This window comes from Neovison vison, chromosome 12, assembly GCF_020171115.1.
Source record: "Neovison vison isolate M4711 chromosome 12, ASM_NN_V1, whole genome shotgun sequence".
NCBI classification, from domain to species: domain Eukaryota; kingdom Metazoa; phylum Chordata; class Mammalia; order Carnivora; family Mustelidae; genus Neogale; species Neogale vison.
Genome location: NC_058102.1, coordinates 139,497,732 through 139,524,606, shown reverse-complemented (window position 1 = coordinate 139,524,606; position 26,875 = coordinate 139,497,732).

The window sequence follows — 26,875 nt, the reverse complement described above, 5'->3', positions numbered from 1 at the left end:
GTAGGTTAAGGCAGGGAAGTTTTCAGATTTCAAGTCTTCCAGTAAAGCTAGAAGCTCCAGATGTTTTGGCATATGGTTGTTGTTTGGGCATAAAGTTTTCACCTGAGGATTTAAAGGAAAATGAAGATGTATATATGTGCTGTGTTTCTAGCTTTGGGTTTGGACTCCAAGAAAAAAGTGAGGGCTGATTGAGAGATATTTATTTATAGAATTTCTTTCTTTCACAAAAGATTTTGGGAGGTTTACAAAATATAGGATAAACTGGAAAACTAAAACTGCAGCAAAGAAAAAGAAACTGGAGGTTAGTGTTGCAGGCACTGGTTGGAATGCCATGATTAATACTGTTAAGAGGTGTTTGGACAATTCTGAGCAAAATTTCAAGGCTGACTATATGGTCCTATACTTACAGGTTAAGACTAACAGATTTTAGTTCCCAAATTGAATTGTTATTGATATGTTTGTATAATGAAGACACTAGTGGAACTTCTTAATTATCTTAGTGGAATATAGAGTCTTACCGTTTTTTATTAGGTTCTGGTTTATTTTTAATCAATATCATTTGGCTACACAGATCTTGTGCATGGTGAGAACAGTAAGAAGTTAGGTAGTAAGTGGTGGGACTTGCTGGCAATTCACACCTAAACTTGGCCTAGGTAAAAGGTCATTCGGTGCATGGTGAGTGGTCATTATTAAGAAAAGTGAGGTCTCATCACCGAAATAGAAATAGTCAGAGATTCAGATATTTAGTATTTTGGAAAGTTTCTTTTTAAAGTAGATGATAAAATGTTTCAACAATGGCTAATTTAGGTAACAGGAGAACCAGGTAAAAGTGACTAACCTTGGGAAGGCTGGAAGCTCTGACTGTTTTGTTTTTATTTATTTATTTATTTATTTTTAATTAAATTGATTTATTTATTTTCAGCATAACAGTATTCATTACTTTTTCACCACACCCAGTGCTCCATGCAATCCGTGCCCTCTATAGTACCCACCACCTGGTTCCCCCAACCTCCCACCCCCCCGCCACTTCAAACCCTCAGATTGTTTTTCAGAGTCCATAGTCTCTCATGGTTCACCTCCTCTTACATTTTACCCCAACTCCCTTCTCCTCTCTAACACCCCTTGTCCTCCATGCTATTTGTTATGCTCCACAAATAAGTGAAACCATATGATAATTGACTCTCTCTGCTTGACTTATTTCACTCAGCACAATCTCTTCCAGTCCCATCCATGTTGCTACAAAAGTTGGGTTTTTGAAGTCAGAACATCATTTTCTCTCCTATGTGAAATCACCATTCACCCAAATGCCCACCCTAGGTAAATGCATTCAGATTTATTTCCTTCTTTCTCATCTCAAACATTCAGCTACCATTCCTATCAATTTTACTCTGTAGATGTCCTCCTATTCACTCGAAGATATAGTCATTATTCACTCTCATTAAATCTCGATTTACTAATCATAGTCAACAAAAGAGGTTGGAATGTAAACAACATGGATTTGAACTTAAACAACATGGATTTGAATTTTGAGGACCCACTTATAGGGGATTTTTGTTTTATAAATACTGTACTACAAATGTCTTTCCTCATGATTTTCTTAATAGTCTTTTCTCTAGATTAGTTTAATGTAAGAATATTATATATAATACATATACAAAGAGTGTGTTATTAATATGGTAGGCCACTGTAGTTAAGTTTTGGGGTAATCAAAAGTTATCTGTGGATTTTTGACAACATGGGGGATCTGTAACCCTAACATCCCCTTGTTGAAGGTTTAATTAAACTTTTTAATCCTTCCTGCCTCTTTTTCGTTTGTTTGTTTGTTTCAAAATCCAGTGGCATCTCTCCATCACAGTAGGTCTATGGTTACTAGGACTATGACTGGGAAGCAGTAAGTGGTTTTGTTCTTGTTGTTGTTTGCTTGTCTGTTTCCTTAGTACCGAGAACAGAGGCTCCAGGGCCTACATGAAGAATTTTGCATAACATTTACATTAAATTCATCTATATGCTATCATAGTGTCTCCCAAATTGCTTTTTCAGATAGCAGTGCTTTTACCCCTTCACCAACCCTATCTCCCTCTACTTTTAGGGCCCTTTAGTGCTTTCTTGAAACTGCGGCTGGCAAGTCAGGCACACTGGTTTATTCCCTAAAAATTTGTGTTTATGCATCTTCAGAACACCTACCAAAGGGCACTGTGGCTCTGAGCAGTGGGATCAGAAGAGTTGTCAGATCTGGAGGTCATTAAAATATGCCAGAAAGCAGAATAGAGGCCTCTCAGTTCTCTCCTGGTATCCTCTATTTCTGATAATAATGAGGAAAAACAAACAAACAAAAAAACAAAAACAAACAAACAAAAAAACTGATCCAACATGATCTTCCACGGATGATTTGGGGGAAGGGCCATGATTAAGGGCCCTGTCTCACAACATTTCACCCCTCCAACTGGTGCTATTTGTTGTCACATTGTGAGAAATTTAAGCCCCTAGAAGTTCAGTTCCATAAAAACACAACATAGAACCCTGGCTTACATGTTTTACAAATACAGCTGTGGGGGAAAGGAGGAAAGTGTTTATGTGTTCAGAACTGTCCTAGTATATGGGGTGGACTCAAGTAGAACGTGACCTCAGCCCATGTACAGACCATAGGCATTTTCATCGATTCCACAAACCTAGTAAGTACCCAAAGCATTGTAATTGAGAACCACTTTGCAAGACACAGGGCACAATATTTCCAAGGTTTCTGAACATCTCAGGTAATAAATTTATTTAAAAAGGACCATATTAAATATGTGAAGACTTGCTCCTGCCCTTTCTCTTTCATTCTTGAAATTTTGCTATAAATTTTGCTGTATAAATATATAAGCATATATTTGTTTCTTGAGGAATTGTGTACATGCATTTTGTAAGCTGTAAGATAAAAGTGGTAGTTCCAACCAGAAGTATCTCGAAGGAGGTTGACTGCTCCTGTGTTTATCAGCATCTATAATGAACCCAACAAATACACATGAATAATAATATTAGAAGCAAGAGTTGCCAACTTTTAATTAGACAAATAGCTTTTTCCTTAAATTCTATGACTTCGTTCCTTTGAAGAAAACAGAAAAGGTCACAGAAGATGAAAGCAGGCGCGAAGTAATGGTTGAAAAATGCCTACTGAACTATTTTAAGATTATGAGGTATTAATTGCATGAAAACTCTAATGTACCAAAGGGCTGGGCTTATTTTTTCTATGTCTATTAAAGAAGATCTTTCCTTTTAATGTTATTAGAATACTATTTGTTCTCATTCCACAGAACCAGGTTGCATAACACATAAAGAAGTTGAGAGGTTAAAAATCTTTAACCTGATTGGCTGATTGTGCCAACAAATGCATTTATTTTATTAAAAATGGTCCTGCAGGAAAGGAATTGTTTTTCCTGCTCATGTATAAAACTTTGGCTTGGGTAAGCATCTGGGAGAGAGAGTCAGTCTACAACATTTACAGGAAAGAACCAGACATGAGCCATGGGATAGTACCAATTCTACTTATTATTTTATTATTCCCTCTCAGTGGTCTCTAGATTTTGAAATGTTTTTTTTTTAATTTTTTTTTAAGATTTTATTTATTTATCAGAGAGAGAGAGGGAGAGAGAGCGAGCACAGGCAGACAGAATGGCAGGCAGAGGCAGAGGGGGAAGCAGGCTCCCCGCTGAGCAAGGAGCCCGATGTGAGACTCGATCCCAGGACCCTGGGACCATGACCTGAGCCGAAGGCAGCTGCTTAACCAACTGAGCCGCCCAGGCCAAGATTTTGAAATGTTTTAACCTCACTGAAACTTCTAGCACTTTCCAATAATCTTATTTTCCCTTTAGGACAGAATTTTAGGACCTGTCCCTAAATATCATTTCTCTTGTTCTCCCCAAGAGAATGATTCTTTGATAGACACCAGGTTTGGAAGAATGAGAGAAATGAATGTATGAACTTTTCTCCTGGAATTCACTTAGCACTATTTTTGTTTGTTTGTTTGTTTGTTTGTTTGGATGCTGGAAGGAACAAGCCTTCTGAGTCCAGATTAAATACTTATTTTTACTTTTTTATTTGTTCAAATAATAATTTTAGTAAGAATTACTTTAAATTTCAACTTTTATTCCCCTTTTCCCCATACCTCGTTAGTTTTCCTTATTCAACTATCTCCTTAATTTATTCTAGTAAGCAATGTTAGTAAGAAGAGCAAAGGAGTTATTCTGAACATTGTATGTGACTGCTAAGTTTTGCAAACATTGCGTACTATCTTATGGAATATGTTTATGCTGTGCTTAAGCATGACTTTATTCAAGATCTTCAATGCTGTTGAAAGCAGAGATTGATGCCCAACGTACACCGTGATCGTTTGATCATTCAACACTTATTTCCAAAACACTCGTAAACAAGAACTAGAGCATGATCCAACCCAGGGTTGATGAGAACTATCTAATGTAGATTATGTCATAATTTTGCTCTATGTATTCAGTGTTTCAGATATAGTTCCTATGTTTATCTATACCAAACATTTAATCATACCATGAAGTGCTTTATAAATAAAACAAACCAAACAAACAAACCAAAAAGGTGGGGCACCTGGGTGGCTCAGTGGGTTAAAGCCTCTGCCTTCTGCTCAGGTCATGATCCCCAGAGTCCTGGGATCAAGTCCCGCATTGGGCTCTCTGCTCAGCAGGGAGCCTGCTTCCTCCTCTCTCTCTGCCTGCCTCACTGCCTACTTGGGATCTCTGTCTGTCAAATAAATAAATAAAATCTTTAAAGAAAATGTACAATTTCTAATTTGAAAAAAGTCTATCACACTTAGTTTGCTTTTTGTCAAATTCTTGTTTCTTTCCATGCTTCCTACCCATAGGTTTTAACTTTTTTTTTTTAACTTTTTGTGGTTTCTTTCTGAAAGAGAAAGCTTCTCAAGTCTGAATGATACTCTCTCTACAGATTTAAGTACCTGGAGAGAAAAATATGTTCCAAATCCAAAAGTCATGACTCAAAGAATAACAAAAATAACTCTTTTCCTTTACAAAAAGTACTAAATCTAAGCAGAAATATTATCAGATGAACAATAAGTTATTTCTGGTAAAATCAATCCTGACACACTGGAGTGCAGAGTGTTTGGCCTGCCAAGAATTTCTTTCCAGCCAATGAATCTGTGACAGGAAGTGAGCTTTAAGGAAAGTCTTTTTCTCACTCTGGAATTCTACCATTAGTCCACATAACCGAAGGCTCAAAATATTTCATCTCATTTGAAAAAATATATATATTACTCTTGTATTATATTGTATGGTTTTTAAATACCCATTAATACTCTCTTTGTTGATTGGATTAATTAGACAATTACAAAAATATCCCGAGTGTTCAAACATCGTAAGACGGCATTACAACTCCAAGACATTAGAAAGCATTGCATAATAATATAATAACCATGCAAGAGGAAAATTTCAGAATAGAAAATGAGGTCTGTCACTAGGCTGTCCCACCGGAGTAGGCTGACTTTTTTAAAAAAGGTATTTTAGAGCTCCCTGAAGAGCTATGAATCCTGGATCTGCCAAAATAGATTAAGCAGTCGGTTCACAAGATAAGAGCTCTACAGGGAAAACATTTAGGGTCCAATTAAGTTTGGATGTCGGCAAAACTAACTGGAAAGAAGGTCCATGCTGCCAGCCGACTGGGTAGGATTTACAGAGCCTGAAGATTGTGGGATAAGTGCTGAAATTGTGGGTCACCTCTCACACCGCTGCATCTTCGAGCTGAGCAGACATTCAATTGCCCTTTAAGTGCCAGTTATTTTCATGGACTCTCAGAGTCCTACCAGGTCAGCTGCTAGCTTTCTAACCAATTCTGGAGTGCTCTCTAAACATCCCTCAAAAAAGGCTAACCAGCCTTTGTTTAAACTCTTCTGATGATGGGGAGCTCACTCTTAAACCAGGCAGCTAGTCTTTTTTAATCAGTTTTTTGGAGGTTCAACTTTACATTGAACTGATGTCACTTACACCTTATACCAAACATTATACCTTAGAGATCTAGTTAAACTTCTTCAGCACACATGAAGGCAACATGTAGAAACCTTTAATGTTGGAAGATGTGCTGGAGTTTGGGTTCTGGTTCCTCTGCTTACTAGCCATGAGAACTTGGACAATTAAAAATAAAATTCTCTGCCTTTGTTTCCTCACCAAGAAAAAAATATGTATGTACTTTTTTATAGGGACATTTAGAGAAATAAATGCCTGATACATAGAAGGACTCAACTAAAATTATGCTTCATATGGTGAGTCTTTCAGTGGCCTCATTCTTATATCTGGCACTGGAGAAAGAAATTTCTCTGAACTTGGGCCTTTTCTTTGTCATGACAAAGACCAAAAAATTGAATGTGTAGTTGGGTTCTCTGATAGAAGCACGCAGTATACTCGGAGAACACTCAGAACACAGCTAACGGTTCACAGGGAGATCGAGGAACAGTTCCTAACATAGGTGATGTTTAAGATGAGATTTGATGGATGATGAATTGGCCAAGTGAAGGAGATGAAAAATCCCAAGTAGATGGAAAAACATGTAAAATAAATGAAAAGGGAAAGAACAAAGTTTTTCAGAACAGGGATTCTTTGGTGTGGCCTGACTATATAGCATGTCAGGCTATGAGTAATAGTAACATAGCTAAAGACTTAGGGAGGGACTCTGTAAGCCATGTACATGGCTGAGAAATGAGAAAGTAGTGCAGGATTTTAAGGAAAGCAATAACATGATCAGATTTATAGTAAAGGAATTTGTAGTGAAGGAAGATTTTTTTTTAGAAGGACTGCATTGTGAAAGAATGAAGTCAAAGTTCACAGTCCCTGTGGTGCTTGCTGGGAGGGGGTAGACACCCTGGGACATTTCAGGGCCATAAAATGTATATATATAATGCAATATATAATACATATAATCTATGATATATATATATATAATACTATTAATATATATAAACTATTATATAACTATAATATATAAATTATTATCTTAAAAAGAAGAAGACATGTAACCTGTATGTCCCAATGTTTTAAGGACAGTTCCAGTTTAAACTATAGCCAGAGCATAACTTTTCAGCATCTACTGCCTCTCACAATTGTCCCAGATTAAATGAAAATGCACAGCCATTGCAACTAGTACCCATGAACACTGAATCTGAGTTTATCACTCATTCTTTCAGACCTCTTGCTAGAGAGGGTCTCTATTTCCAGTCAGGCTCCAACTTAACCTGGTGAGTGTAAGAAGTTGTTGTTACTGTTAATTTTCTGTTTAAGGGAAGATATGTGGGCGTAATTATACTGCTCCTTTATTGTCTTCCCAGGGTGCTGCTACTGGGTGGAAGGGAAAAACATCATGTTCTTATAACATTTTATTTGAAGAAGGAAACACCCCCTGTTGTGTTGTGCCAAAGCTTTTTTTTTTCCTATTTTTTTCTTTTTAGTGTATGATGAGGAGCGTTCTGCAATAGAAATAGTAATTATTGTGGGAAACTTTGTTACTCAGTAACAAATGGGTTCATGTGAATTCAGATGTGACTGTGAGAGGGCATGGTCAAGGCAATGGAAGAGAAGATCATTGTAGAAGACCCCAAGTGTTGACCATGAGAAGCTTTAGGGAAGAAGGAAAACTGGAAGTCTGGGGCCAAAGTCTTTAAAGCATTAGAGATAATGATCAAAGCTTTCAAACTGCCTTAGTGGAAAGGGATAGGTGACAGTATATCTAAAGACGAATATTGCAAAGGAACGGGGAAATTTGCATAAGGATGGAGGAAAGATTATCTGGAAATGAAGGCAGAAGTTGAGGAACCTTAAGCCAGAGCCTCAGAAGTATATATTAATTCTATCTTGTACAGTTAGTCAAGTTTTTGCAAAAGGATTAATGAAGAAAGAAACAATGGAAAAGCATAACTTAGCGAGGATCCATGTAACAAAGGAGAAAACCTGGAGAGGGAGAAGAATGGTGGGAGTTTGATGGAGGAAATGAGAAACACAAAGCAGAGTGGGGATTAAAATTTGAGATAGGACAGATCATGCTGGGCTTCTACCTTGCGTACTGGGCCAAGAGAGCAAAGACGATGGCGTGATGCACTTTACTGCTCTTAAAGTTATAAAATAGTCCCCATTGAGCCCCTGGGGTCAAACTGGGGCTATGGAAGGAAATAGCTCTCAAAGACAGGCTTCCTGGGGTGGGTTTGTCCTCTGCAGAAGTTCAGATTTCTCCACATGGGAAAGTCAGCTATTGTCTGGCTTTAACTACGGGGCAGGGAGGGAGTCTCAAGAAAGCTGTCCAGGGTTAAAAGATACAGGCAAACAGGTTTATGGAGAGTATACGCAGGGTTCACTGGTGAGCTAAGATTGGGGGGCAGCTAAAGGGCATCATATCTGGGGCTGGTTGGCTCAGTTGTTAAGGGGCTGCCTTCAGCTCAGGTCATGATGCTGGGGTCCTGGAATTGAGCCCCGTGTCGGGCTCCCTGCTCTGCAGGAAGCCTGCTTCTCCCTCTCTCTCTCCCACTCCCCCTGCTTGTGTTCCTTCTCTAGCTGTCTCTTTTGCTCTCTCTGTCCAATAAATAAAATCTTTTAAAAAATAAAGAAAGAAAGAACATCATGTCTGAAGCCAAACTTGGATTTGATTTCTAGCTGTACATCTAACCAGCAGTGGGACCTTGGGCAGATATGCTAAGAACCCTAAACCCTAAGAATTCCCATATGTAAAGTGGGAATGATAATAATAATACTTACCTTAAAGGGCATTTGTGATTATTGAAGGAGTAAAGACGTGGTGTTGAGAAGCATCTTTGCCACGTAGTAGGTGCTGAACTCATGTTAGCTGTTGTTCTTACGGGAGGCCTAGTGAAACGGTGTGACTTTGTTCTCAGGCTGGACATGGATCAGTGGCATGTCCGTCCACTTCTGATGCTTGGCTGTACGGTCTGTGAGAGACTCAGTGAGGTGGTGTGAGAAGCAGAGGCGGGGAGCCGGGAGAGCCTCCTGAAATGAGCGTAAGGCTCCTTAAGTGGACAGGTGAGGTCTTCTTGCTACTAAGGAGTGGATGTGGGTGCCTGGGTGGCGCAGTTGGTTAAGCAACTGCCTTAGGCTCAGGTCACGATCCTGGAGTCCTGGGATCAAGTCCCACCATGGGCTTCCAGCTCCACGGAGAATCTGCTTCTCCCTCTGACCTTCTCCCCTCCAATGCTCTCTCTCAAATAAATAAATAAATAAAATCTTTAAAAAAAATTAAATTTAGTTTAAAAAGGAGTGAACGTGAAGATGTTGGTTTGTCACAGAACGGGTGTGAAGGCACGGGTAAGGATTTGTAGAGTTTCACAGTTTGCTCTTCTGCTTTGACTACTACTATTTCTGTAGAGCTTTATAATTACTGGCACATTTTGCAGATGTTCCACCATCTAATCTTCAGTGAGGATTAGGGTGGCTATCATGAGGTTAGAGGAGGGTGGCTAACATTATTTAGAGATGGGGAACCCAGGTTTTAGAAAAGGTAAATGATTACCAGCTGTTAAGAGACAGGGAGAGGATTTGAACATAAATATTCTAATGTTAAGCCCTGTGTTATTTTCATTATGATTATATTATATAAATAGACACAGTGGTAGCATTTCAGATCCATTTCAGTTTTGCAGTAACATCTAATGCATAATCTCCCCATGGACGGTTTGCTCTGGCATGCCAGAGGGTAGCTTTGCAATGATCTGTGCTGTGTGGCACCTCGGGGGACTTCTCTGCTACACAGTGGGCCATAGCTTCCCCCTCTTGATGAAGGTCAGCGTCTAAATCCAGGGATAGCAGGGAAGGCAGAGAGGGTTCTCATAGATTTGGTCCTTCCTGCTGTAGGTAATCTGTCTGAGCTTTAGGGGTAATGGTTGTTGACCATATCTGCTAGTCCTTTATTATTTATATTTTTCTTTATGCCTTAGTTAATACTTCTTTATAGTTAATAATTCTTTGACTTCTGTCTTCTGATTGGACTCTGACTGCTGAAACAAGGGTTCAGCTGAAATTCTCCCAACAGACAGCATCCATAGCTGGACGGCAGTCCTGCTGCCTCTACGTACCTGAAATGTCTCGTTAAACTCTATTATGCAACATTAGAGAAATAATAATATTGTTACTATTGTTGAACTTATTGAGTTATGAATAAGATAGGCTGTACACAAAGTGGGAATTTCTCACTGGGCTAACCAGAAACCCTCTTTGGAGGCATGCAGCTTTTGAAAACTGCATTTGGGGGGCACCTGGGTGGCTCAGTGGGTTAAAGCCTCTGCTTTCGGCTCAGGTCATGATCCCAGGGTCCTGGGATTGAGGCCCGCATCGGGCTTTCTGCTCGGCGAGGAGCCTGCTTCCTACTCTCTCTCTGCCTGCCTCTCTGCCTACTTGTGATCTCTGTCAAATCAATTTTAAAAAAAAAAGAAAAGAAAAGAAAACTTCACTTGTCGTGATGAGCACTGAGTGTTACATGGAAGTGTTAAAACACTAAACTATACACCTGAAACTGTGTGTTAACTAACTGGAATTTAAATAAAAACTTGATAGATAGATAGATAGATAGATTGATAGATAGATAGATAGATAGATAGAATAAAACATTCCTTAGAGGAAATAACCCCTCCACAGCTCTGACTTCAACTTCTTCCTGTCCTTATCTGCTTCAGAATATTTTTCTCCTGATACATTTTCCAAGTTGAACCTCATTTGTTATGCCCTGCCTATTTCTCAATTCTCCATGGGCCTTAGAAGAATTATTATTTTGCCTTAGTCCTGATTGGTGTTCCTAACACCTCCTTTTCACATATCATCAACAGCTGTTATTAATATTTGGCTCCTACTCGCTCTTGGATCCTGTGAGAGGACATCCCATTTAAACAAACCTCACACCAATCTTTGCGGCCCCTCTGGTCTTACCCTCCTTATTGGAAATGATGTCATGTCATTTATCATTTTTCTTTGTCCTAAATGCCTTGCCAATTCTAGACTCATGAAGCAGTGCACATAAGTAAACAAATGTGACCTCTAAATACCTCCGTGATTTCAAGACAGCAGGCCCTCCTTTCATTTTAATAATAAAAGCTTTGTCTCCCCATTATCCACTCCCCCACATTCTTATTCTTGACACCATTAAATTCTTTTTTTTTTTTTTAAGGTTTTATTTATTTGGGAGAGAAAGAGCATGAGGAGGGCTGAGGGGAGGGGAGGAACAGAGGACAGAGGGAGAAGGATATGCAGGCTCCCCACTGAGCAGGGAGCCAGGATGTGGGGCTTGATCCCAGGACCCCAGGATCATGACCCAAGCCGACGACAGATGTTCAACCAACTGAGCCACCCAGGCACTCTGACACAATTAAATTCTTATCTGTTTATTTGAAAACAAAACATTTTCCCCAATCCTTAGTTTCCTGAATGAACCCGGGTTGCTGACCATTAGAAATTCCTTGTGGTGGTGGCGGTGGCTGTGGTTGTTTTAAATTGCAGAATAATATAGAATAAAATTTTTCTTTGTTTGTTTTTTCAAATAAGATTGAGGTTGGGAAAACTGGCCAATGAGTTTGTGGATTATTGCTCTTGTTTTTTCTGAATGCCAGAAATAAAATTGCTTCTATTTTTTTTAATAGTCTTCCAACATATCACCTTTCCGGTTCCAGCCGGCTTTTCCAAAGTAATTGCCAATGGTCTAGTAACTTCATTAGTTAATCCCTTAACACTCTAGTGAGTGTGCCGTCCAGAGATACAGAAATGATACAATTCAGTAATTAGAGAGGAAGTTGGGGTCAGTCTTTGCAATATCTTAGACTAATTTATTATTATTATTATTGCTTTCTTTACTGTTTTTATCAAGTTCTAGTATTTTCTACTTTTCAGCTTCTTTATACACATTTCTCATACTTTGATTTTTCTCCCAAAGTGATATGTTTTCTCAGGCTTTCAACACTTTTTAGACTTATACCTAACACCTCTCATTCTCTCACTAATTAATTAGTAAACAATTTCACCTTTTCTGCCACTAACATGTTATCAGTAAAGAGATATTTTGATGTGTCACATTATCTTGAAAAATTTCTGCCCTTTTGGTCAATAGCATAGCTTAAATTTTTTCTGGATGAGACATGGAACAGTTGCTTTATTTTCAGTATTAGACTGTGCAAATATCAACTGATTGTTCATGTACTAACCTTTTAGATACGACTCAAAAAGTTAGATTTTCTTGCTGGCATACTTTTCACTCTTGTAAACCCACATCTTGAATTATTTTCAGCACCATTTGAATAATAAAAAATGCATTCGTAAAAGCAGCACAAACTTCCCTCTTTACTGAATATTTGAACAAATTTTAAAAATCATACTTTTATAATACACATATAAAATGATAACTGATATACAAATTAACTTTACACCTATAAACAGTGTCATTTGAAGGCACATACTTTAAAGGAGTTGTGAATTCACTACACACTAAAATGTACCCTTAATACTAATTTTTAAAACTGAAAATTTAAAACAAAAGCTTTTTCAAAAAATATTTTGGTTGAATTTTCCTTTGTTGAATTCTGTTTAAGCTCTAGAAAAGGCACTCCTTGTTCTTGGGAATCATCTGTTGATGATTTTAAGTAATTCTTCTCCTTTGATGGAATTTTTGGAATTGTTGGGACAACTAAGATAATAACTAGTTTTAAAAATAACTAGCGCCTTGGGGTGCCTGGGTGGCTCGGTGGGTTAAAGCCTCTGCCTTCAGCTCAGGTCATGATCCCAGGGTCCTGGGATCGATCCCCGTATCGGGCTCTCCGCTCAGCAGGGAGCCTGCTTCCTCCTCTCTCTCTGCCTGCTTCTCTGCCTACTTGGGATCTCTGTCTGTCAAATAAATAAATAAAATCTTTAAAAAAACAAGCTAGTGCCTTCATTCAATAATGTATACTAAAATATATGACATGAAAGTCATGACATGTCCCTTAAAAGTGTGTAATCAGACTAAAAGCACCCATTATCTAAGTGACATATATGTAAAATTCTAAATGTGAAGAATATATGGATTTTCATAAACTTACTATATAACTTTTCAAATTTTAGTTAATGTTAATTTAAACTTATATGACCTTTTGTTGCAATCCTATAATTATTGTCTGTTCTTTCTTTTGAGCAACTGGAGCTGACTTCATTAGGGGTTATTATCCCCAATCCCTTAAATCCAAACAGGAGTCAATTAAATCACCTGATATAATAAAAACCAATCTCTATGCATTGAAGACTGTAAATCTTATGAGTGTCTTTTGTATTAAATAACGTATTTTTGTTTTATTAAGAGACTATGAAGATACAAAGATTTAAATTAAAGAAATATTTTCACCACAAATGACAAGGATTTGGGGTGCTAAAAAAGATTTTTTTTAATTCATAAATTTAATTTTCTTAGAGCAGTTTTAAGGTTACAATAAAAATTATTAGAAAGTACTGAGTTCCCAAACTACAGAGTTCCCTGTCCCCACACATGCCCAGCTTCTGCCCACTATCAACATCCCTGCTGGGATTTGATTACAACCAACATTTGATTACAACCAACGAACCTACATTCTGACATCCTACTTACCCAAAGTCCATAGCTTGTATGAGGGTTCATTCTTAGTTTTGTACATTCTCTGGGTTTGACAGATGTATAATAACACATTTCCACCATTGTTAGGTCATGTGGAATGGTTTCCCTGTCCTAAAAATCCTCTGTGCTTTGCTCATGCATCCCTCTGTCCTTCTGAACCACTGCCAAAAACCAGTCTTTTGAATATCTGTAGTTTTGCCTTTTCCAGAATGTCAATTAATCGAATGCATACAGTATGTAGCATTTTTAGACCGGCTTCTTTCACTGAGCGATATGCATTTAAGTTTCTTCCATGTATTTTCATGGCTTGATAGTTCGTTTCTTGTGCTGAATATGAATCCATTGTCTGGATGGACCACAGTTTAGTTCTCCATTCACCCACTGAGGGACATCTTGGCTGCATCAGAGTTTGGCAGTGATGAAAAAAAGTGCTATAAATATCTGTGTGCAGGTTTTATGGTTTCCATTTATTTAGATACATACCAGAGAACATGACGCTGGATCATATAGTAAAAGTAAGTTGAATTTGAACCTGTTTTTCCAAGTGGCTGTACCATTTTGCCTTCTAATCATCATTGAATGAGATTTCTTGTTGCTGCATTTCCTCGACAGCCTGTTGTTTTGTCATTGTTTTGGGGTTTGACCATTCTAAAAGGTATCAGTTAGATATGTGGTATCTCACTGTTGTTTTGATCTGTGGAATGGCACATGGTGTTGAATGTCTTTTCATATCATTATTTTCCATCTGTATATCTTCCACGATGAAGTATCTGTTCAAATATTGTGTCCAGCTCACGACCCTGAGATCAAGACCGACCTGAGAACAAGAGTCAGACAGATGCCTAACCAACTGAGCCACCCAGGTGCCCCTTCTTTTGACTGTTTTTAATTAAGTTCTTTGTTTCCTTATTGTTAAGTTTTAAGAGTTCTTTGTGTATGTTGGAGAACAGCATTCATCTGAAGTGCCTTTTGCAAGTTATTCTCTCCCAGTCGGAAGCTTGCCTTTTCATGCTCTTGACATTGTCTTCCACAGAGCAAGTTTTTTTTTTTTGTTTTATTTTTTGAAGATTTATTTATTTATTTTAGAGAAAGAGTGCATGTGATTGGGGGTGTGCAGACAGAGAGGTAGAGGGAGACAAGCAGACTCCCTGCTGAGAGTGGAGCCTGAGTCAAGGCTTGATTTCACAACCCTGAGATCATGACCCATGCTAAAATCAAGTGTCAGATGCTCAACTGACCGAGCCAGGCAGGCGGGCGCCTCTAGCACAGTTTTTTATTTTAATAAAGTCCAGTTTATCCATTATTTCTTGCTTGGACCTTGTTTTTGGTGTTTTATCTAAAAAGTAATGCCATACTTAATGTCATCTAGATTTTTTTTACGCTACCCATGAGTTCGACAATTTTGCATTCTACCCTTATGTCTCTAATCTATTTGGGATTAATTTTTGTAATTTTGTGAAGAGTTTAAGGTCTGTGTCTAGATTCTCTCTCTCTCTCTCTCTCTCTCTCTTTTTGCATGTAGCTGTGCAGTTGTTCCAACATTTGTTGATTGAAATCTCCATTGTATTGCTTTTGATACTTTGTCAGAGGTCAGCTGACTGTTTATGAGGGTTGCTTCTGTCTTCTCTACTTTGTTCTACTGATCAGTATGTCTGTTCTTTCACTGATACCACACTGCCTTATTACTGTATCTTTACAGTAGTCTTAACGTCAGGTAGTATCGGTTCTCTGACTTGTTCTTCATTATTGTGATGGCCATTCAGGGTATTCTACTCCTCCCTATAAACTCTTTAGTATGATATTAACAATATCTACAAATAACTTGTTAGGATTCAGGTTGGGATTGTACTAAATCTATAGATCAAGCAGGGAAGAACTGATTTCTTGATGACACTTAGTCTTTCTGAGTCTTTCTATCCCTGAATATGGAACATCTCTCCATTATTTAGTTCATTTTTAGTGTTCTTCGTTCATCTCCTATGGGTCTTACACATATTTTGTTAGATTTATAGCTAAGTATTTAATTTTGGGAAGTGCTACTATAAATGGTTATGGATTTTTTTAAGCTCAAATTCTACTTGTTCATTGCTGGTATATAGTAAAGAGATTGACTTCTGTATACCAAGCTGTGTCCTGAAACCTTGCTATAATTGTGCGTTAGTTCTAGCAGTTTCTCTCTGTCACTTCCTTCAGATTTTCTTCATAGAAGTTCGTGTACCTGTGAACAAAGATGGTTTTATTTCTTCAATTCCAATCAATCAGGATGCCATTTATTTTATTTTCTTGTCTCATTGCATTTCCTAGGAATTTCCAGGAAATGTTGAAAAGCATTGGTTACAGGCAATATTCTTGCCTTGTTTTTAATCTTTGTGGGAAAACTTTAAGTTTCTCAGCATTAGGATATGGTGTTAAATAGTAGGTTACTTTTTTGTCATTTGTTAGATATTCTTTATCAAGTGTTCTGCTCTAGTTCTAGCTTGCTAAGAGGTTTTTTTCCTTACCATGAATTGGTGTTAGGTTTTGTCAGATGCTTTTTCTGCATCTATTGACATGATCATATGATTTTTCTTCTTACAACTCCTGATGTGATGGCTTACATTAATCAGTTTTACAATATTTAGCCAACATTTTACACCTGGGATAAATATCACTTGGTTATTCTTTTTATGTGTTATGGGATTCAAGTTGCTAATTTTTTGAGGATTATGTACATGAAAGTTTTGGTTGATAGTTTTCTTGTAAGTTCTATGCCTGGCTTTGTTATTAGGGTACTTCTGGCCTCACAGAATGAGTAAGAGGTAGTATTTCCTCTGCTTTTTTTTCTGAAAGATATGAGAGAAAATCGGAATAATTCTTCCATAAATGTTTGGTAGAATTGGTACTTTCTGTCTTGAAAAGTTATCTTTTTAAGTCAATTTCTTTCATAAGTGTGAGCCTATTTAGATGTTCTATCTTTTGGTGGTATAAGTTTTGGCAAACTATATATCTTTCAAAGAGTTGGTCCATTTCTCTTAGGCTATCAGATTTGTGGGCAGCAGTTATTCATACTTATCATTTTAACGTCTCTGAGGTCTGTAGTGCTGTCCCCTTTTGTCATTTCTCATACTGATGATTTGTGTCTTCTATTTTTTGCTAGTTATTCTGGCCAGAGGCTTATTAGTTATATTAATCTTTTCAAAGATTGAGGTTTTAGTTTTATCAGTTTTCTCTATTGCTTTTCTGTTTTCAACTTCATGGACTTCTGCTCTAATTTTTATTATTTTTGTCACTTGCTTACTTTAAATTTAAATTGTTCTTCTTTTTGTAGTTTCCTAAAGTGGAAGTCTAGATTACTGATTTTATATCTTCCTTCTTTTCTAAAATTTGCATTCAGTGCTATAAATTCCCCTCTAAGCACTGCTTTTTGCTGCATCTCACACATTTTGATTCATTTCATTTTCCTTTAGTTCAAAATATTTTTAAAGTTTCTCTTATCATTTGTTCCTTGACCATACCTTATTTAGAAATCTGTTGTATGATCATCAAGTATTTGGGGATTTTCCCAGCTTTCCTTTTATTATTAATTTCTAGTTTAATTTCATTGTGGTCTAAGAGCCAACATTATATATTTTCTGTTACTATAAATATGTTAAGGTGGTTTTTTTGGTTTTTTTTAAGATTTTATTTATTTATTTGACAGAAAGAGATCACAGTAGTCAGAGAGGCAGGCAGAGAGAGAGGAAGGGAAGCAGGCCCCCTGCTGAGCAGAGAGCACGATGCAGGACTCGATCCCAGAACCCTGGGATCATGACCTGAGCCGAAGGCAGTGGCTTAACCCACTGAGCCACCCAGGTGCCCTGTTAAGGTGTTTTGATGGTCTAAATGTTTCATGTGAGCTTGAGAATAATATATATTCTGCATTTTTTTATGTTAAGCACCATATAGTACATCATTAGTTTTCAATGTAGTGTTCCATGATTCATTGTTTGCATATAACACCCAGGGCTCCATGTGGTCTGTGCCCTCCTTAATACCCACCACCAGACTCACCCATCCCACCCACCACCCTTCCCTTCTAAAACCCTTAGTTTGCTTCCCAGAGTCCATAGGCTCTCATGGTTCATCTCCTGCTCTGATTGCCCCCCTTCATTTTTCCCTTCCTTCTCCTCATGTCATCCATGCTATTCCTTATGCTCCCCAAATAAGTGAAACCATATGATAATTGACTTTCTCAGCTTGACTTATTTCACTTAGCATAATCTCCTCCAATCCCATCCATGTTGATGCAAAAGTTGGGTATTTGTCCTTTCTGATGGCTGAGTAATATTCCATTGTGTATACAGACCATGTTTTCTTTATCCATTTGTCTCTTGAAGGGCATCTTGGCTCTTTTCACAGTTTGGTGATTGTGCCCATTGCTGCTGTAAACATTGGGGTACAAATGGGCCTTCTTTTCACTACATCTGTATCTTTGAGGTGAATACACAGTCATGCAATTGTTGGGTCATAGGGTAGCTCTATTTTAAATTTTTTGAGGAATCTCCACACTGTTTTCCAATATGGCTGCACCAACTTGCATTCCCACAAACAGTGTAAGAGGGTTCCCCTTTCTCCACAACTTCTCCAACATTCATTGTTTATTTCTTTGTCAATTTTTGGCATTCTGACTGTGTAAGGTGGTATCTCATTGTGGTTTTGATTTGAATTTCCCTAATAGCTAATGATGTTGAACGATTTTTCATGTGTTTGTTAGCCATTTGTATGTCTTCTTTGGAGAAGTGTCTGTTCATGTCTTCTGCCCATTTTTTGACTTGATTGTTTTTTGTGTGTTGAATTTGAGAAGTTCTTTGTAGATCTTCGGTATTAGTCCTTTGTCTCAAGTGTTATTTGCAAATATCTTCTCCCATTCTGTGATTTGCCTCTTTGTTTTGTTGACTGTTTCCTTTGCTGTACAGAAGCTTTTTATCTTGATGATGTCCAAAAGTTTATTTTCATTTTCCTTTCCCTTGCGTTTGGAGCTGTGTCTTGAAAGAAGTTATTGCAGTCAATGTCGAAGAAGTTACTTCTGTTATTCTCCTGTAGGATTTTGATGGATTCCTGTCTCATATTGAGGTTTTTTTTTTTTTTTTTTTTTTTTTTTAAGATTTTATTTATTTATTTGAGAGAGAGAGACAGTGAGAGAGAGCATGAGCGAGGAGAAGGTCAGAGAGCGAAGCAGACTCCCCATGGAGCTGGGAGCCCGATGTGGGACTCGATCCCGGGACTCCAGGATCACGCCCTGAGCCGAAGGCAGTCGTCCAACCAACTGCGCCACCCAGGTGTCCCTCATATTGAGGTCTTTCACCCATTTAGAGTTTATCTTTGTGTATGGTGTAAGAGAATGGTCAAGTTTTATTCTTCTGTATATAGCTGTCCAATTTTCCCAGCACCATTTATTGAAGAGACTGTCTTTTTTCCATTGGATATTTTTTCCTGCTTTGTTGAAGACTAGTTGACTCTAGAGTTGAGAGTCTATATCTGGGCTCTCTGTTCCATTCCATTAATCTGTCTGTTTTTGTGCCAGTACTATGCTGTCTCGGTGATCACAGCTTTGTAATATAGCTTGAAATCAGGCAATGTGTTGTCCCCAGCTTTGTTTTTCTTTTTCAACATTTTCTGGGGATTTGGGGTCTTTTCTGGTTCCATACAAATTTTTGGGTTGTTTGTTCCAGCACTTTGAAAATGCATTTTTGGATAAAGTAGTTTATAAATGTGAATCATATTCTGTATATTGGTGGCATCATTGAGTTCAGTTATGCCCTTACTAATTTTCTACCTGCTGGATCTGTCCATTTCTGATAGAAAGAAGTTAAAGTCTCCAACTAGAATAGTGAATTCATCTATTCCCATTGCAAATATAATAGTATTAATATCTACCAAATTTGCTACTTTTTAAAAAAATTTTTATTTTTCATTGTTTTTCTTTTTTTTTGGTTTGCTTTCTATGTGGTTTTGTACTTTTTTTCTGGTTTTAATTGGACATTTTATATGGTTGCATTTTCTTCCTCTTCTTTGTATATCTATTATACCTTTTCCTGATTACTTTTCTTACAGTTCCCCTGGAATTTACAATATATGCTTACAGGTAACTCCAGTCCACTTTCAGGTAATTCTCTACCACTTCACAGGTGGTGCAAGTACTTATAAAATATTTTTAATTCTTCCCACACATCCTTTATGTCACTCCTGTCACTTATTTCACTTATATATAACTGTGTATAACCATATATAGTTGTGTGTGTGTGTGTGTGTGCGCACGCACACGCAAGCATACAAAGTCAAACACTTTGTTGCTACTATTTGTCATCTGTTAGGTAAAGAATAATCAAAAAATAGTTTACCTTTGCTTATTCATTCTTTAGCGTTCTTTCTTAATATAGATCTGACTTCCTATCCTAAATTATTGTCTTTTTCCTCCCTGAAGAATTTCTTTTAACATTTCTTCAAGGCAGGTCTCCTGGAAACAAATTCCCTGTTTTTTTATTGTCTGACAAAGTTTTGTTGTTGTTGTTGTTTTGTATATTTTTTTTTAATGTGGATTTTTAAATACTCTGAAAACCCTAACCTTCCTTAATTCCTAATGTTCTGCCAAAAAGACCCTGGTAATCACTTCTAGAATGCTCTTATTATAAAGGAATTCCAGATGGCATTTAAAAAAAAATCTTTAATGTAAATACCAAATATTGCTCAACACTCAATTAAAAAACAAAAATGAAGATAATTATAATTAGACCTACTTATATGTGTTGAGCAATTTTCCTGTGCTAATCTCTGTGCTGCTTCTTTATAAGATGATTTTATTGAAGGTAATAAAGCATAAAATTTATGTACTATTATTATCTGGTGAGGAACCTGAAATTTGTTTCCTTCCCTTGGAAACTAGAAGACTTAATTATACTTCTAGGAGGACCTCATAAAGACTGAACTAGAAGGTCTCCAGAACTTTGTTGAGATTCCGGGGCAGGGGATGAATATAGTATTGAATTTTTCCTCACTAATAGGTAAAGAGCACTTACAGTGTGCCTGGTGTTATGCCACAATGCTCTGGGGAATACAGCAACATGTAAGATCTCAGCTTCCCTCAGGGATTTACATTCTAGTGGGAGAGACTCAACATGAACCTAAATATGTGTACCAGAATAAAAAGCAGAAAGGGACATTAAAAAAAAAAAAGTGGAGGGAGCATCCCTGACTTGAGGGACTAGTATAAAGGGCATTGCAGGGAGGAAATGAATGAGCCAAGCTTTGAGGAAAGAGAGAAGCATGGGAGGAAGTGGTGTCATTCTAAATGAAGGCAGTGATGAGAGAAAAGGCTTGAGGAAAAAACACACCATGTTCTTAGAGAATAGCAGTTTTCTTATAGTGGTTGGAATCTTGGTTGTCTTTATAGAAAGTGATGGCTGTGAAGGTACATCATTAGATTGGGAGAATATGATGGATGGCCTTGAATGCCGGGATAAGCCTTTTAAACCTAGTTTATTTGGCACTGGAGGCCCACTGGAGGATTTCCAAAGTTCAGTAAAGACTCAAAAATCTGTAATGTTAGCCACTACTTCACTGGCATCTCTTCTACAATAGCATATTTTGAATAAGTGAGAGTCTGAGATGAGTTATCATGCTCAACATTGCCGCATAGTAAGAGCAAGCAGACCTTAAAATGGTAGGACATGTAATTCTCTGTTTATAGTTTTTAGGAGGAACCTCAGCAGTCCATGACCTAGAGTAAGTAGTGGTTTTTATGAGGCACTGATCTTAATCACAGATAAGTAGTTTCTGCTAAGAACATCAATCTCTCTTCATTCTCATCTCAACAAAGCTATAATAGTCTAATTTAGTTTTCGTAGCAACTCTGGAAGGCGAGTATTATGGTTTCCATTTAGTAGCTGCGAACATTTACTGTAGTGCAATGTGTGCATTTGGGTATCAAGAAAGATCTTGAGATAAATCTCTGGTGAATGTCAAGGAAATAATTTAACAAGTTATCAGGTCTTACTCCTACCCTTCAAACCTCATTTGTTACAATTTCTCCTCCCTTGACCAATATTTCCTTAAAAAAATTAGCTCCTCAGCAGTGTGAGAAGTTAATTGGGGCTGAATGCTGGGAGGGAGGGGAACATTTAAAGCTCCAGGGTACCTGGATGGTTTAGTTGGTTAAGCCTCTGAGTCTTGGTTTTGACTCAGGTCATAAACTCAGTGTCCTGAAATGGAGCCCAGAGTTGGGCTCCATGCTCAGCGGGAGGTCTGCTTGAAGATTCTGGGCCTCTTTTGTTCCCTCAATGCATGGTTGTTCATGCTCGCTCTCTCTAACACAAATAAATATTTTTTAAAATAAAGAATAAAGCAACCTTCTGTGATGAACAACCATGCATTTATTCATGCTACTTCCTCTGCCTGAAACCCCTTTTCTACTGAATTCACAAAATGTACTCTTAGTCATTCAATGAGACTTCTTCCATGTTTTCAGATCTGACCCTTTCTTCCTAACTGTAAGGTCTCCAATCATTGTTGCATGCTCAATGACTATTACAGTGTTGGCACGTTGTACATATTTTTTTTTTTCCTAATGTGGAATTCCTTTCATCCACACCCTGAAACAGAGATTCAAGTATGATTTCATTATCTGAAATGCATGAGGATTACCAGTGTGGGAGTGGAGAAGAAATACAGGAATAGGAAGGCACCCAATAAAGGGTATGTTGTTAAGCCAACTTCCACAGCAGACAATGGGAGTTTAATCCTACAGAGCATTTTCAGGGAATAATATAAATCACACCTCTTAGTATATACCAGCTCAGAGGCTTGTGAGTTGGGATTTTATATAGCAATTCCCAGCACTGGTTGATCGAGGGCTACTCCTAGGATATGAGCTCCCTGGCACCTCTGGCCCATGGTGACTGTGGGCAGAAGGACCCAGAATCATGGGAAAAACAGTCCTCAAGCAGGAGAGGCAGACACTGCCTTTGACATCAGCCAAGCGTACAGACATGGGAGGGCCTGAGGGACATGGGTGGGACACAGCCAGCATTTGCTACAGTGCACAGTAAATAGTTGCTGTTATTACCATAGTAAGCAACCAGCTAGGGAAAGTGCAGAAGGCTGTGGAATTGAGCCACCCGTGTTCTGGGTAAGGATGGGTAATGAGTTTTGTGTCTCTGCTGAGGTGTCACGCTCCAGTGAAGAGAGACCTGTGCCCAATCCTGAAATGCAAAAACACCAACCTTTTTGTATAGGAGAGACTCTTCCCAACCCACTTGTCAGCGGGACAGGAGCACTGGGCTGTTTTTAACAGTAGAGCTGGTAGGTTTGTGTCAACTCAGGCACGCTCCCTGACCTTGCCACTGGACAGCTTGATTAATTGTGAACAAATGGTCACAGAGAAGTCAAACAGAAACGAAAGGGATGAGAAAAGCTAATGAGCCATAAAAGATCCCGAAACAGCCTGCACATGAGTCTGACGGTCCTTTTTTCCCTTTAAATAGTCATTTACGATGGTCAGGAATTTCTGTCTCTCATACAGATAGTGAACATTTAGGGTTGCCCTTTCTTGCTATTCGTAAAAGCCTCCACAGTAGTCCCTTCCCTTCAAATGGACAAATATTTTGTCAGTCACGTGCAACTGTGCAAATGAGGAAACAAAGCCTCCTTGTCGGTTTGGATGCTGAGTTTTTCCTAGCAGTGGTTTCGGATTTTAACTTTGGTGCCCAGTACACTAGGGCTTTGATTCCAGATTCACCATTAACGTAGTTACCTGCCGTGTCACTTTGGACAACAAACTCCAACTCTCTAAATCACAGTTTTCTCATCTGTCAGTGGGGAAAGGGATGGTGACACTTAGTTCACAGACTCATAAGAATTAACATAATGTGTGTTAAAGAGGATTGCCTGAAATATGGTAGCAGCTCACTGGTTCCAATGCTGATGTTGACGTAGTTGCTGTAGTCTAAAAGGAGGCGGTGTGGTTGTGCTAATTGTGGCATCACTGGTGGACTGATCCTTCCCATGGCTGAATGTACTGGAATGAACACAGACTTTGAAGGGAAACAATGCTGAACTGTGTTAATTCTGCCTACAGATACAGCTGTGTACATGTTTGTTCGTAAGAATTATGCTAGGAAAGGCTTACAAAACACCAAGCTAGTGTGAATATAAAATTAACAGCTCAATAAATATGTGCTTCCTTTCCCTCATCTCTCTTTGTTCCAATTTAACTGTTTCTAAAGGTGGATAATCCTTAGAGAGTATTTGTAAAATATTTTAATACCATTTTTTAATAATTCTAGCATGGAAAGAAAATTTGAAGTGTTTCATGTGTACTGTGAACTATTTGAACACTTACCGAGGCAATCTTCTACCATCTCTTGGTAGTTCATTCAACAAAAATAATTTAAGCCTCAGGGAATGTGACATGAAAACAAATTTGAGAGTCTGGAAAGGATGCCATGACCCCAAATTAAAAACTTAGTGGATAAAACAACCTCATCACCATTATGGGGAATAAAAGACAGGCAAATACATGTGATTTGCGAATATAGTTCAGGGTAGGTGCAGAAAAATTCCAGGTTTAAGACCATTAACACAATGTGAAACATGCTTTTTTCTAATCTGTAATTCTTTGGGTGGGAGAGCGCCTTTTAACCTTGTTTTATCACTTTACAAAACAAAATATTTAAACACTTGTAAAGAAAACTTGGCAGTGGAAAAATTGTTTTGTTTGGAGTCATAGAGGTAGATGTTTTGTCTATGAAGTAAGAACTTTAGTGATTCCTTAGGTGATAGAAACTCGTTTAATGCTACCCAGTCTACCTCACAACTCCAATCACGTAATCTGTCTGCTATGATAAAAGTTGTCTTACTACTTTTATGGTAGAAATTGCTACCAATATAAAATTATAAGTTGGTGTTTCATGAGAAATATGCTTTATCCTAATATATTTGGGTACCCATTTTTGTTACATAAAATATTTTATTTTCAAAAAAAAAAACTTGAATCATCCACACTTCCTGCTTTTATGGTGTGTTTTATAGTAAATGTTATTAATATTATTATTTTGTATCATAGGATGAGCTCTTAATTTGAATTAAACTTTAAAAAACAATAAAGACCTTCAACTCAATATGAACAGACAGGCTGATGTGGTCTCTAATGTCAGCCTTTTATGTCTCACATAAGGGTATACCTGTTATTTGGTGCTTCAGTTTCTCCATCAATAAAATGGGGGCTTTTTCAATATATTCTATGGAAAAGCTACCTGTCCCTCCAAAAATCTAGAATTAAAACTCAGGATTCTCTACAGAATCAGTGCTTTCACTTATACTAAGCAACTGAAGGGAATAATCAGTTTTTCAAAGTCTTTCTGTGTAAGTGTTTTTCATGAGGGGAAAGTCTAGGTAACATTTACGGTTCGAAGAATTGTATACCGCATGCTTGTATATTAATCTGTTTCCATGTCAGTGAGATGTGTTGACACATAAAAGCACATGTACAAAACCTAGAGCCCTCACCCCTATAAAATGCAAATAACGAATCAGGGAAACCTATGTTTAGTTACTAATGATGAATACTTCTGATTTTGGAAAATCACAGTTAGATAGCATGGTTGATATTACAACTGTTCACCTTGGATTTACTTTTTCTTTCTAGTATGTGCCAGAGGTTTATACTTCCCATTTCCTTCCATATCCTGACTTGGAAATTAGGCATAGATATGGGACTGTCCATGGAAATGATGTGTGTCACTTGGGGGCAGAATTATTTCATTAATGGGACACAAATCTCCAGCTCTCCTCTTCTACTGTACTGACCACTGTGAATGCCTGTGGGAGCACAGAGGAGAAACGTTGAGCTTACACTTGAAGGTCATCTGTCCTGCCATGTGGCCTCCGCTCACAGCAAATCTTGCCTGCATAAGACATTAACTGTCGTTGTCTTAAGGTCTTGAAAATTTGGATTTCTTTATTATTGCAGAATAACTCAACCAATCTTGACTAATGAATATGGACATGAAACATACTGACTTATTTGTCCCAAAAGTATTACTTTGAATATTGTGTAAGTAGGTGCTGCCTCAACAGTTAATCATTGCAATTAAAATAAAGGTCAAATTCCATAATTTTGAAATCACTTACAGGACAAATCCCATAATTTTGAAATCACTTACATCATCTCCCTCTTTTAGGCAATATTCTAATAGAAATATGAAGAATTATAAACTCATGATTTGATTTTCTCATTTCTAAGTGGAAGGTCAAATTTCGTAATCACATTATCAAAAGAGAAACACAAAAAATGAGAGTCTTACAGGACTCTAAATAGATGAAAGCAATTTTTCAATTGCAAACTATTTTTCTCACATTGTGAGAGTTAAAGAAACTTCCTATCAAATCCTTAGGATATTAGAGTGAGTATCTTTTAACTTTCAAAGTCCCATTTCATTTCCAACATACAAATAGTAATTTCATAAATAAAATGAAGCTTATGTGTATTTGTTGCCATATCATATTAAAATGGTGATTATTTTTTCATCATATTAGGAAGTTGTATTTGGAATATTCTGTCTTAAACTACAGACTATGTGATATACTTAAAATTCTTGTCGTGGGGCTCTCATTAGCATCTCAAAGATAGAAGTATTTCCCTCTTAAGCACCTGAAATTGAGGTATAAGGAGTGAATCTCGACATTGTCAAAATATATTAAAACACCATGTACAGAAAAGATAAGTAATAATTTCAAATAAAAGCCCCACATCAAAAGTCAGAAGGGCAGATGCTCCAAGTTGCAGAGCCTTTATTGTATCTTTACCATTAAGCTAGTTTTTATAAAGGTAAGTGTATGAATCACATTCCAGTGTTTACACAGTAAAGATTGGCTTATTTTATTATTAAGTATTCCTCTTTGTTGGTGCTGAATAGGCCAGTTAAATTTTAAATGAAATGGAAAAATTACTCCTCCTTGCCATTTTTTTCTCTGTGGCTAAGGTTTTCCTCCATGTGAGCTATATATAGTTTTTAACTCTTCAGCTCTAATCATGAGTATTTAAAATATTAAGAATTCAATAATTGCTCCTTTTTTTGGAGGCAGGGTTATTTTCTAAAGAAGTAAATTTAGAGGAACATTACTGAATACTATTTTTATATTATTAAATATCTTCTTATTATAAAAGTAAAGCATGCTTAATTTATATCACTGACTGATTGAAGGCCTATTCATTTATCTGACAGAGAGTGAGGGGGGAGAAGTAGAG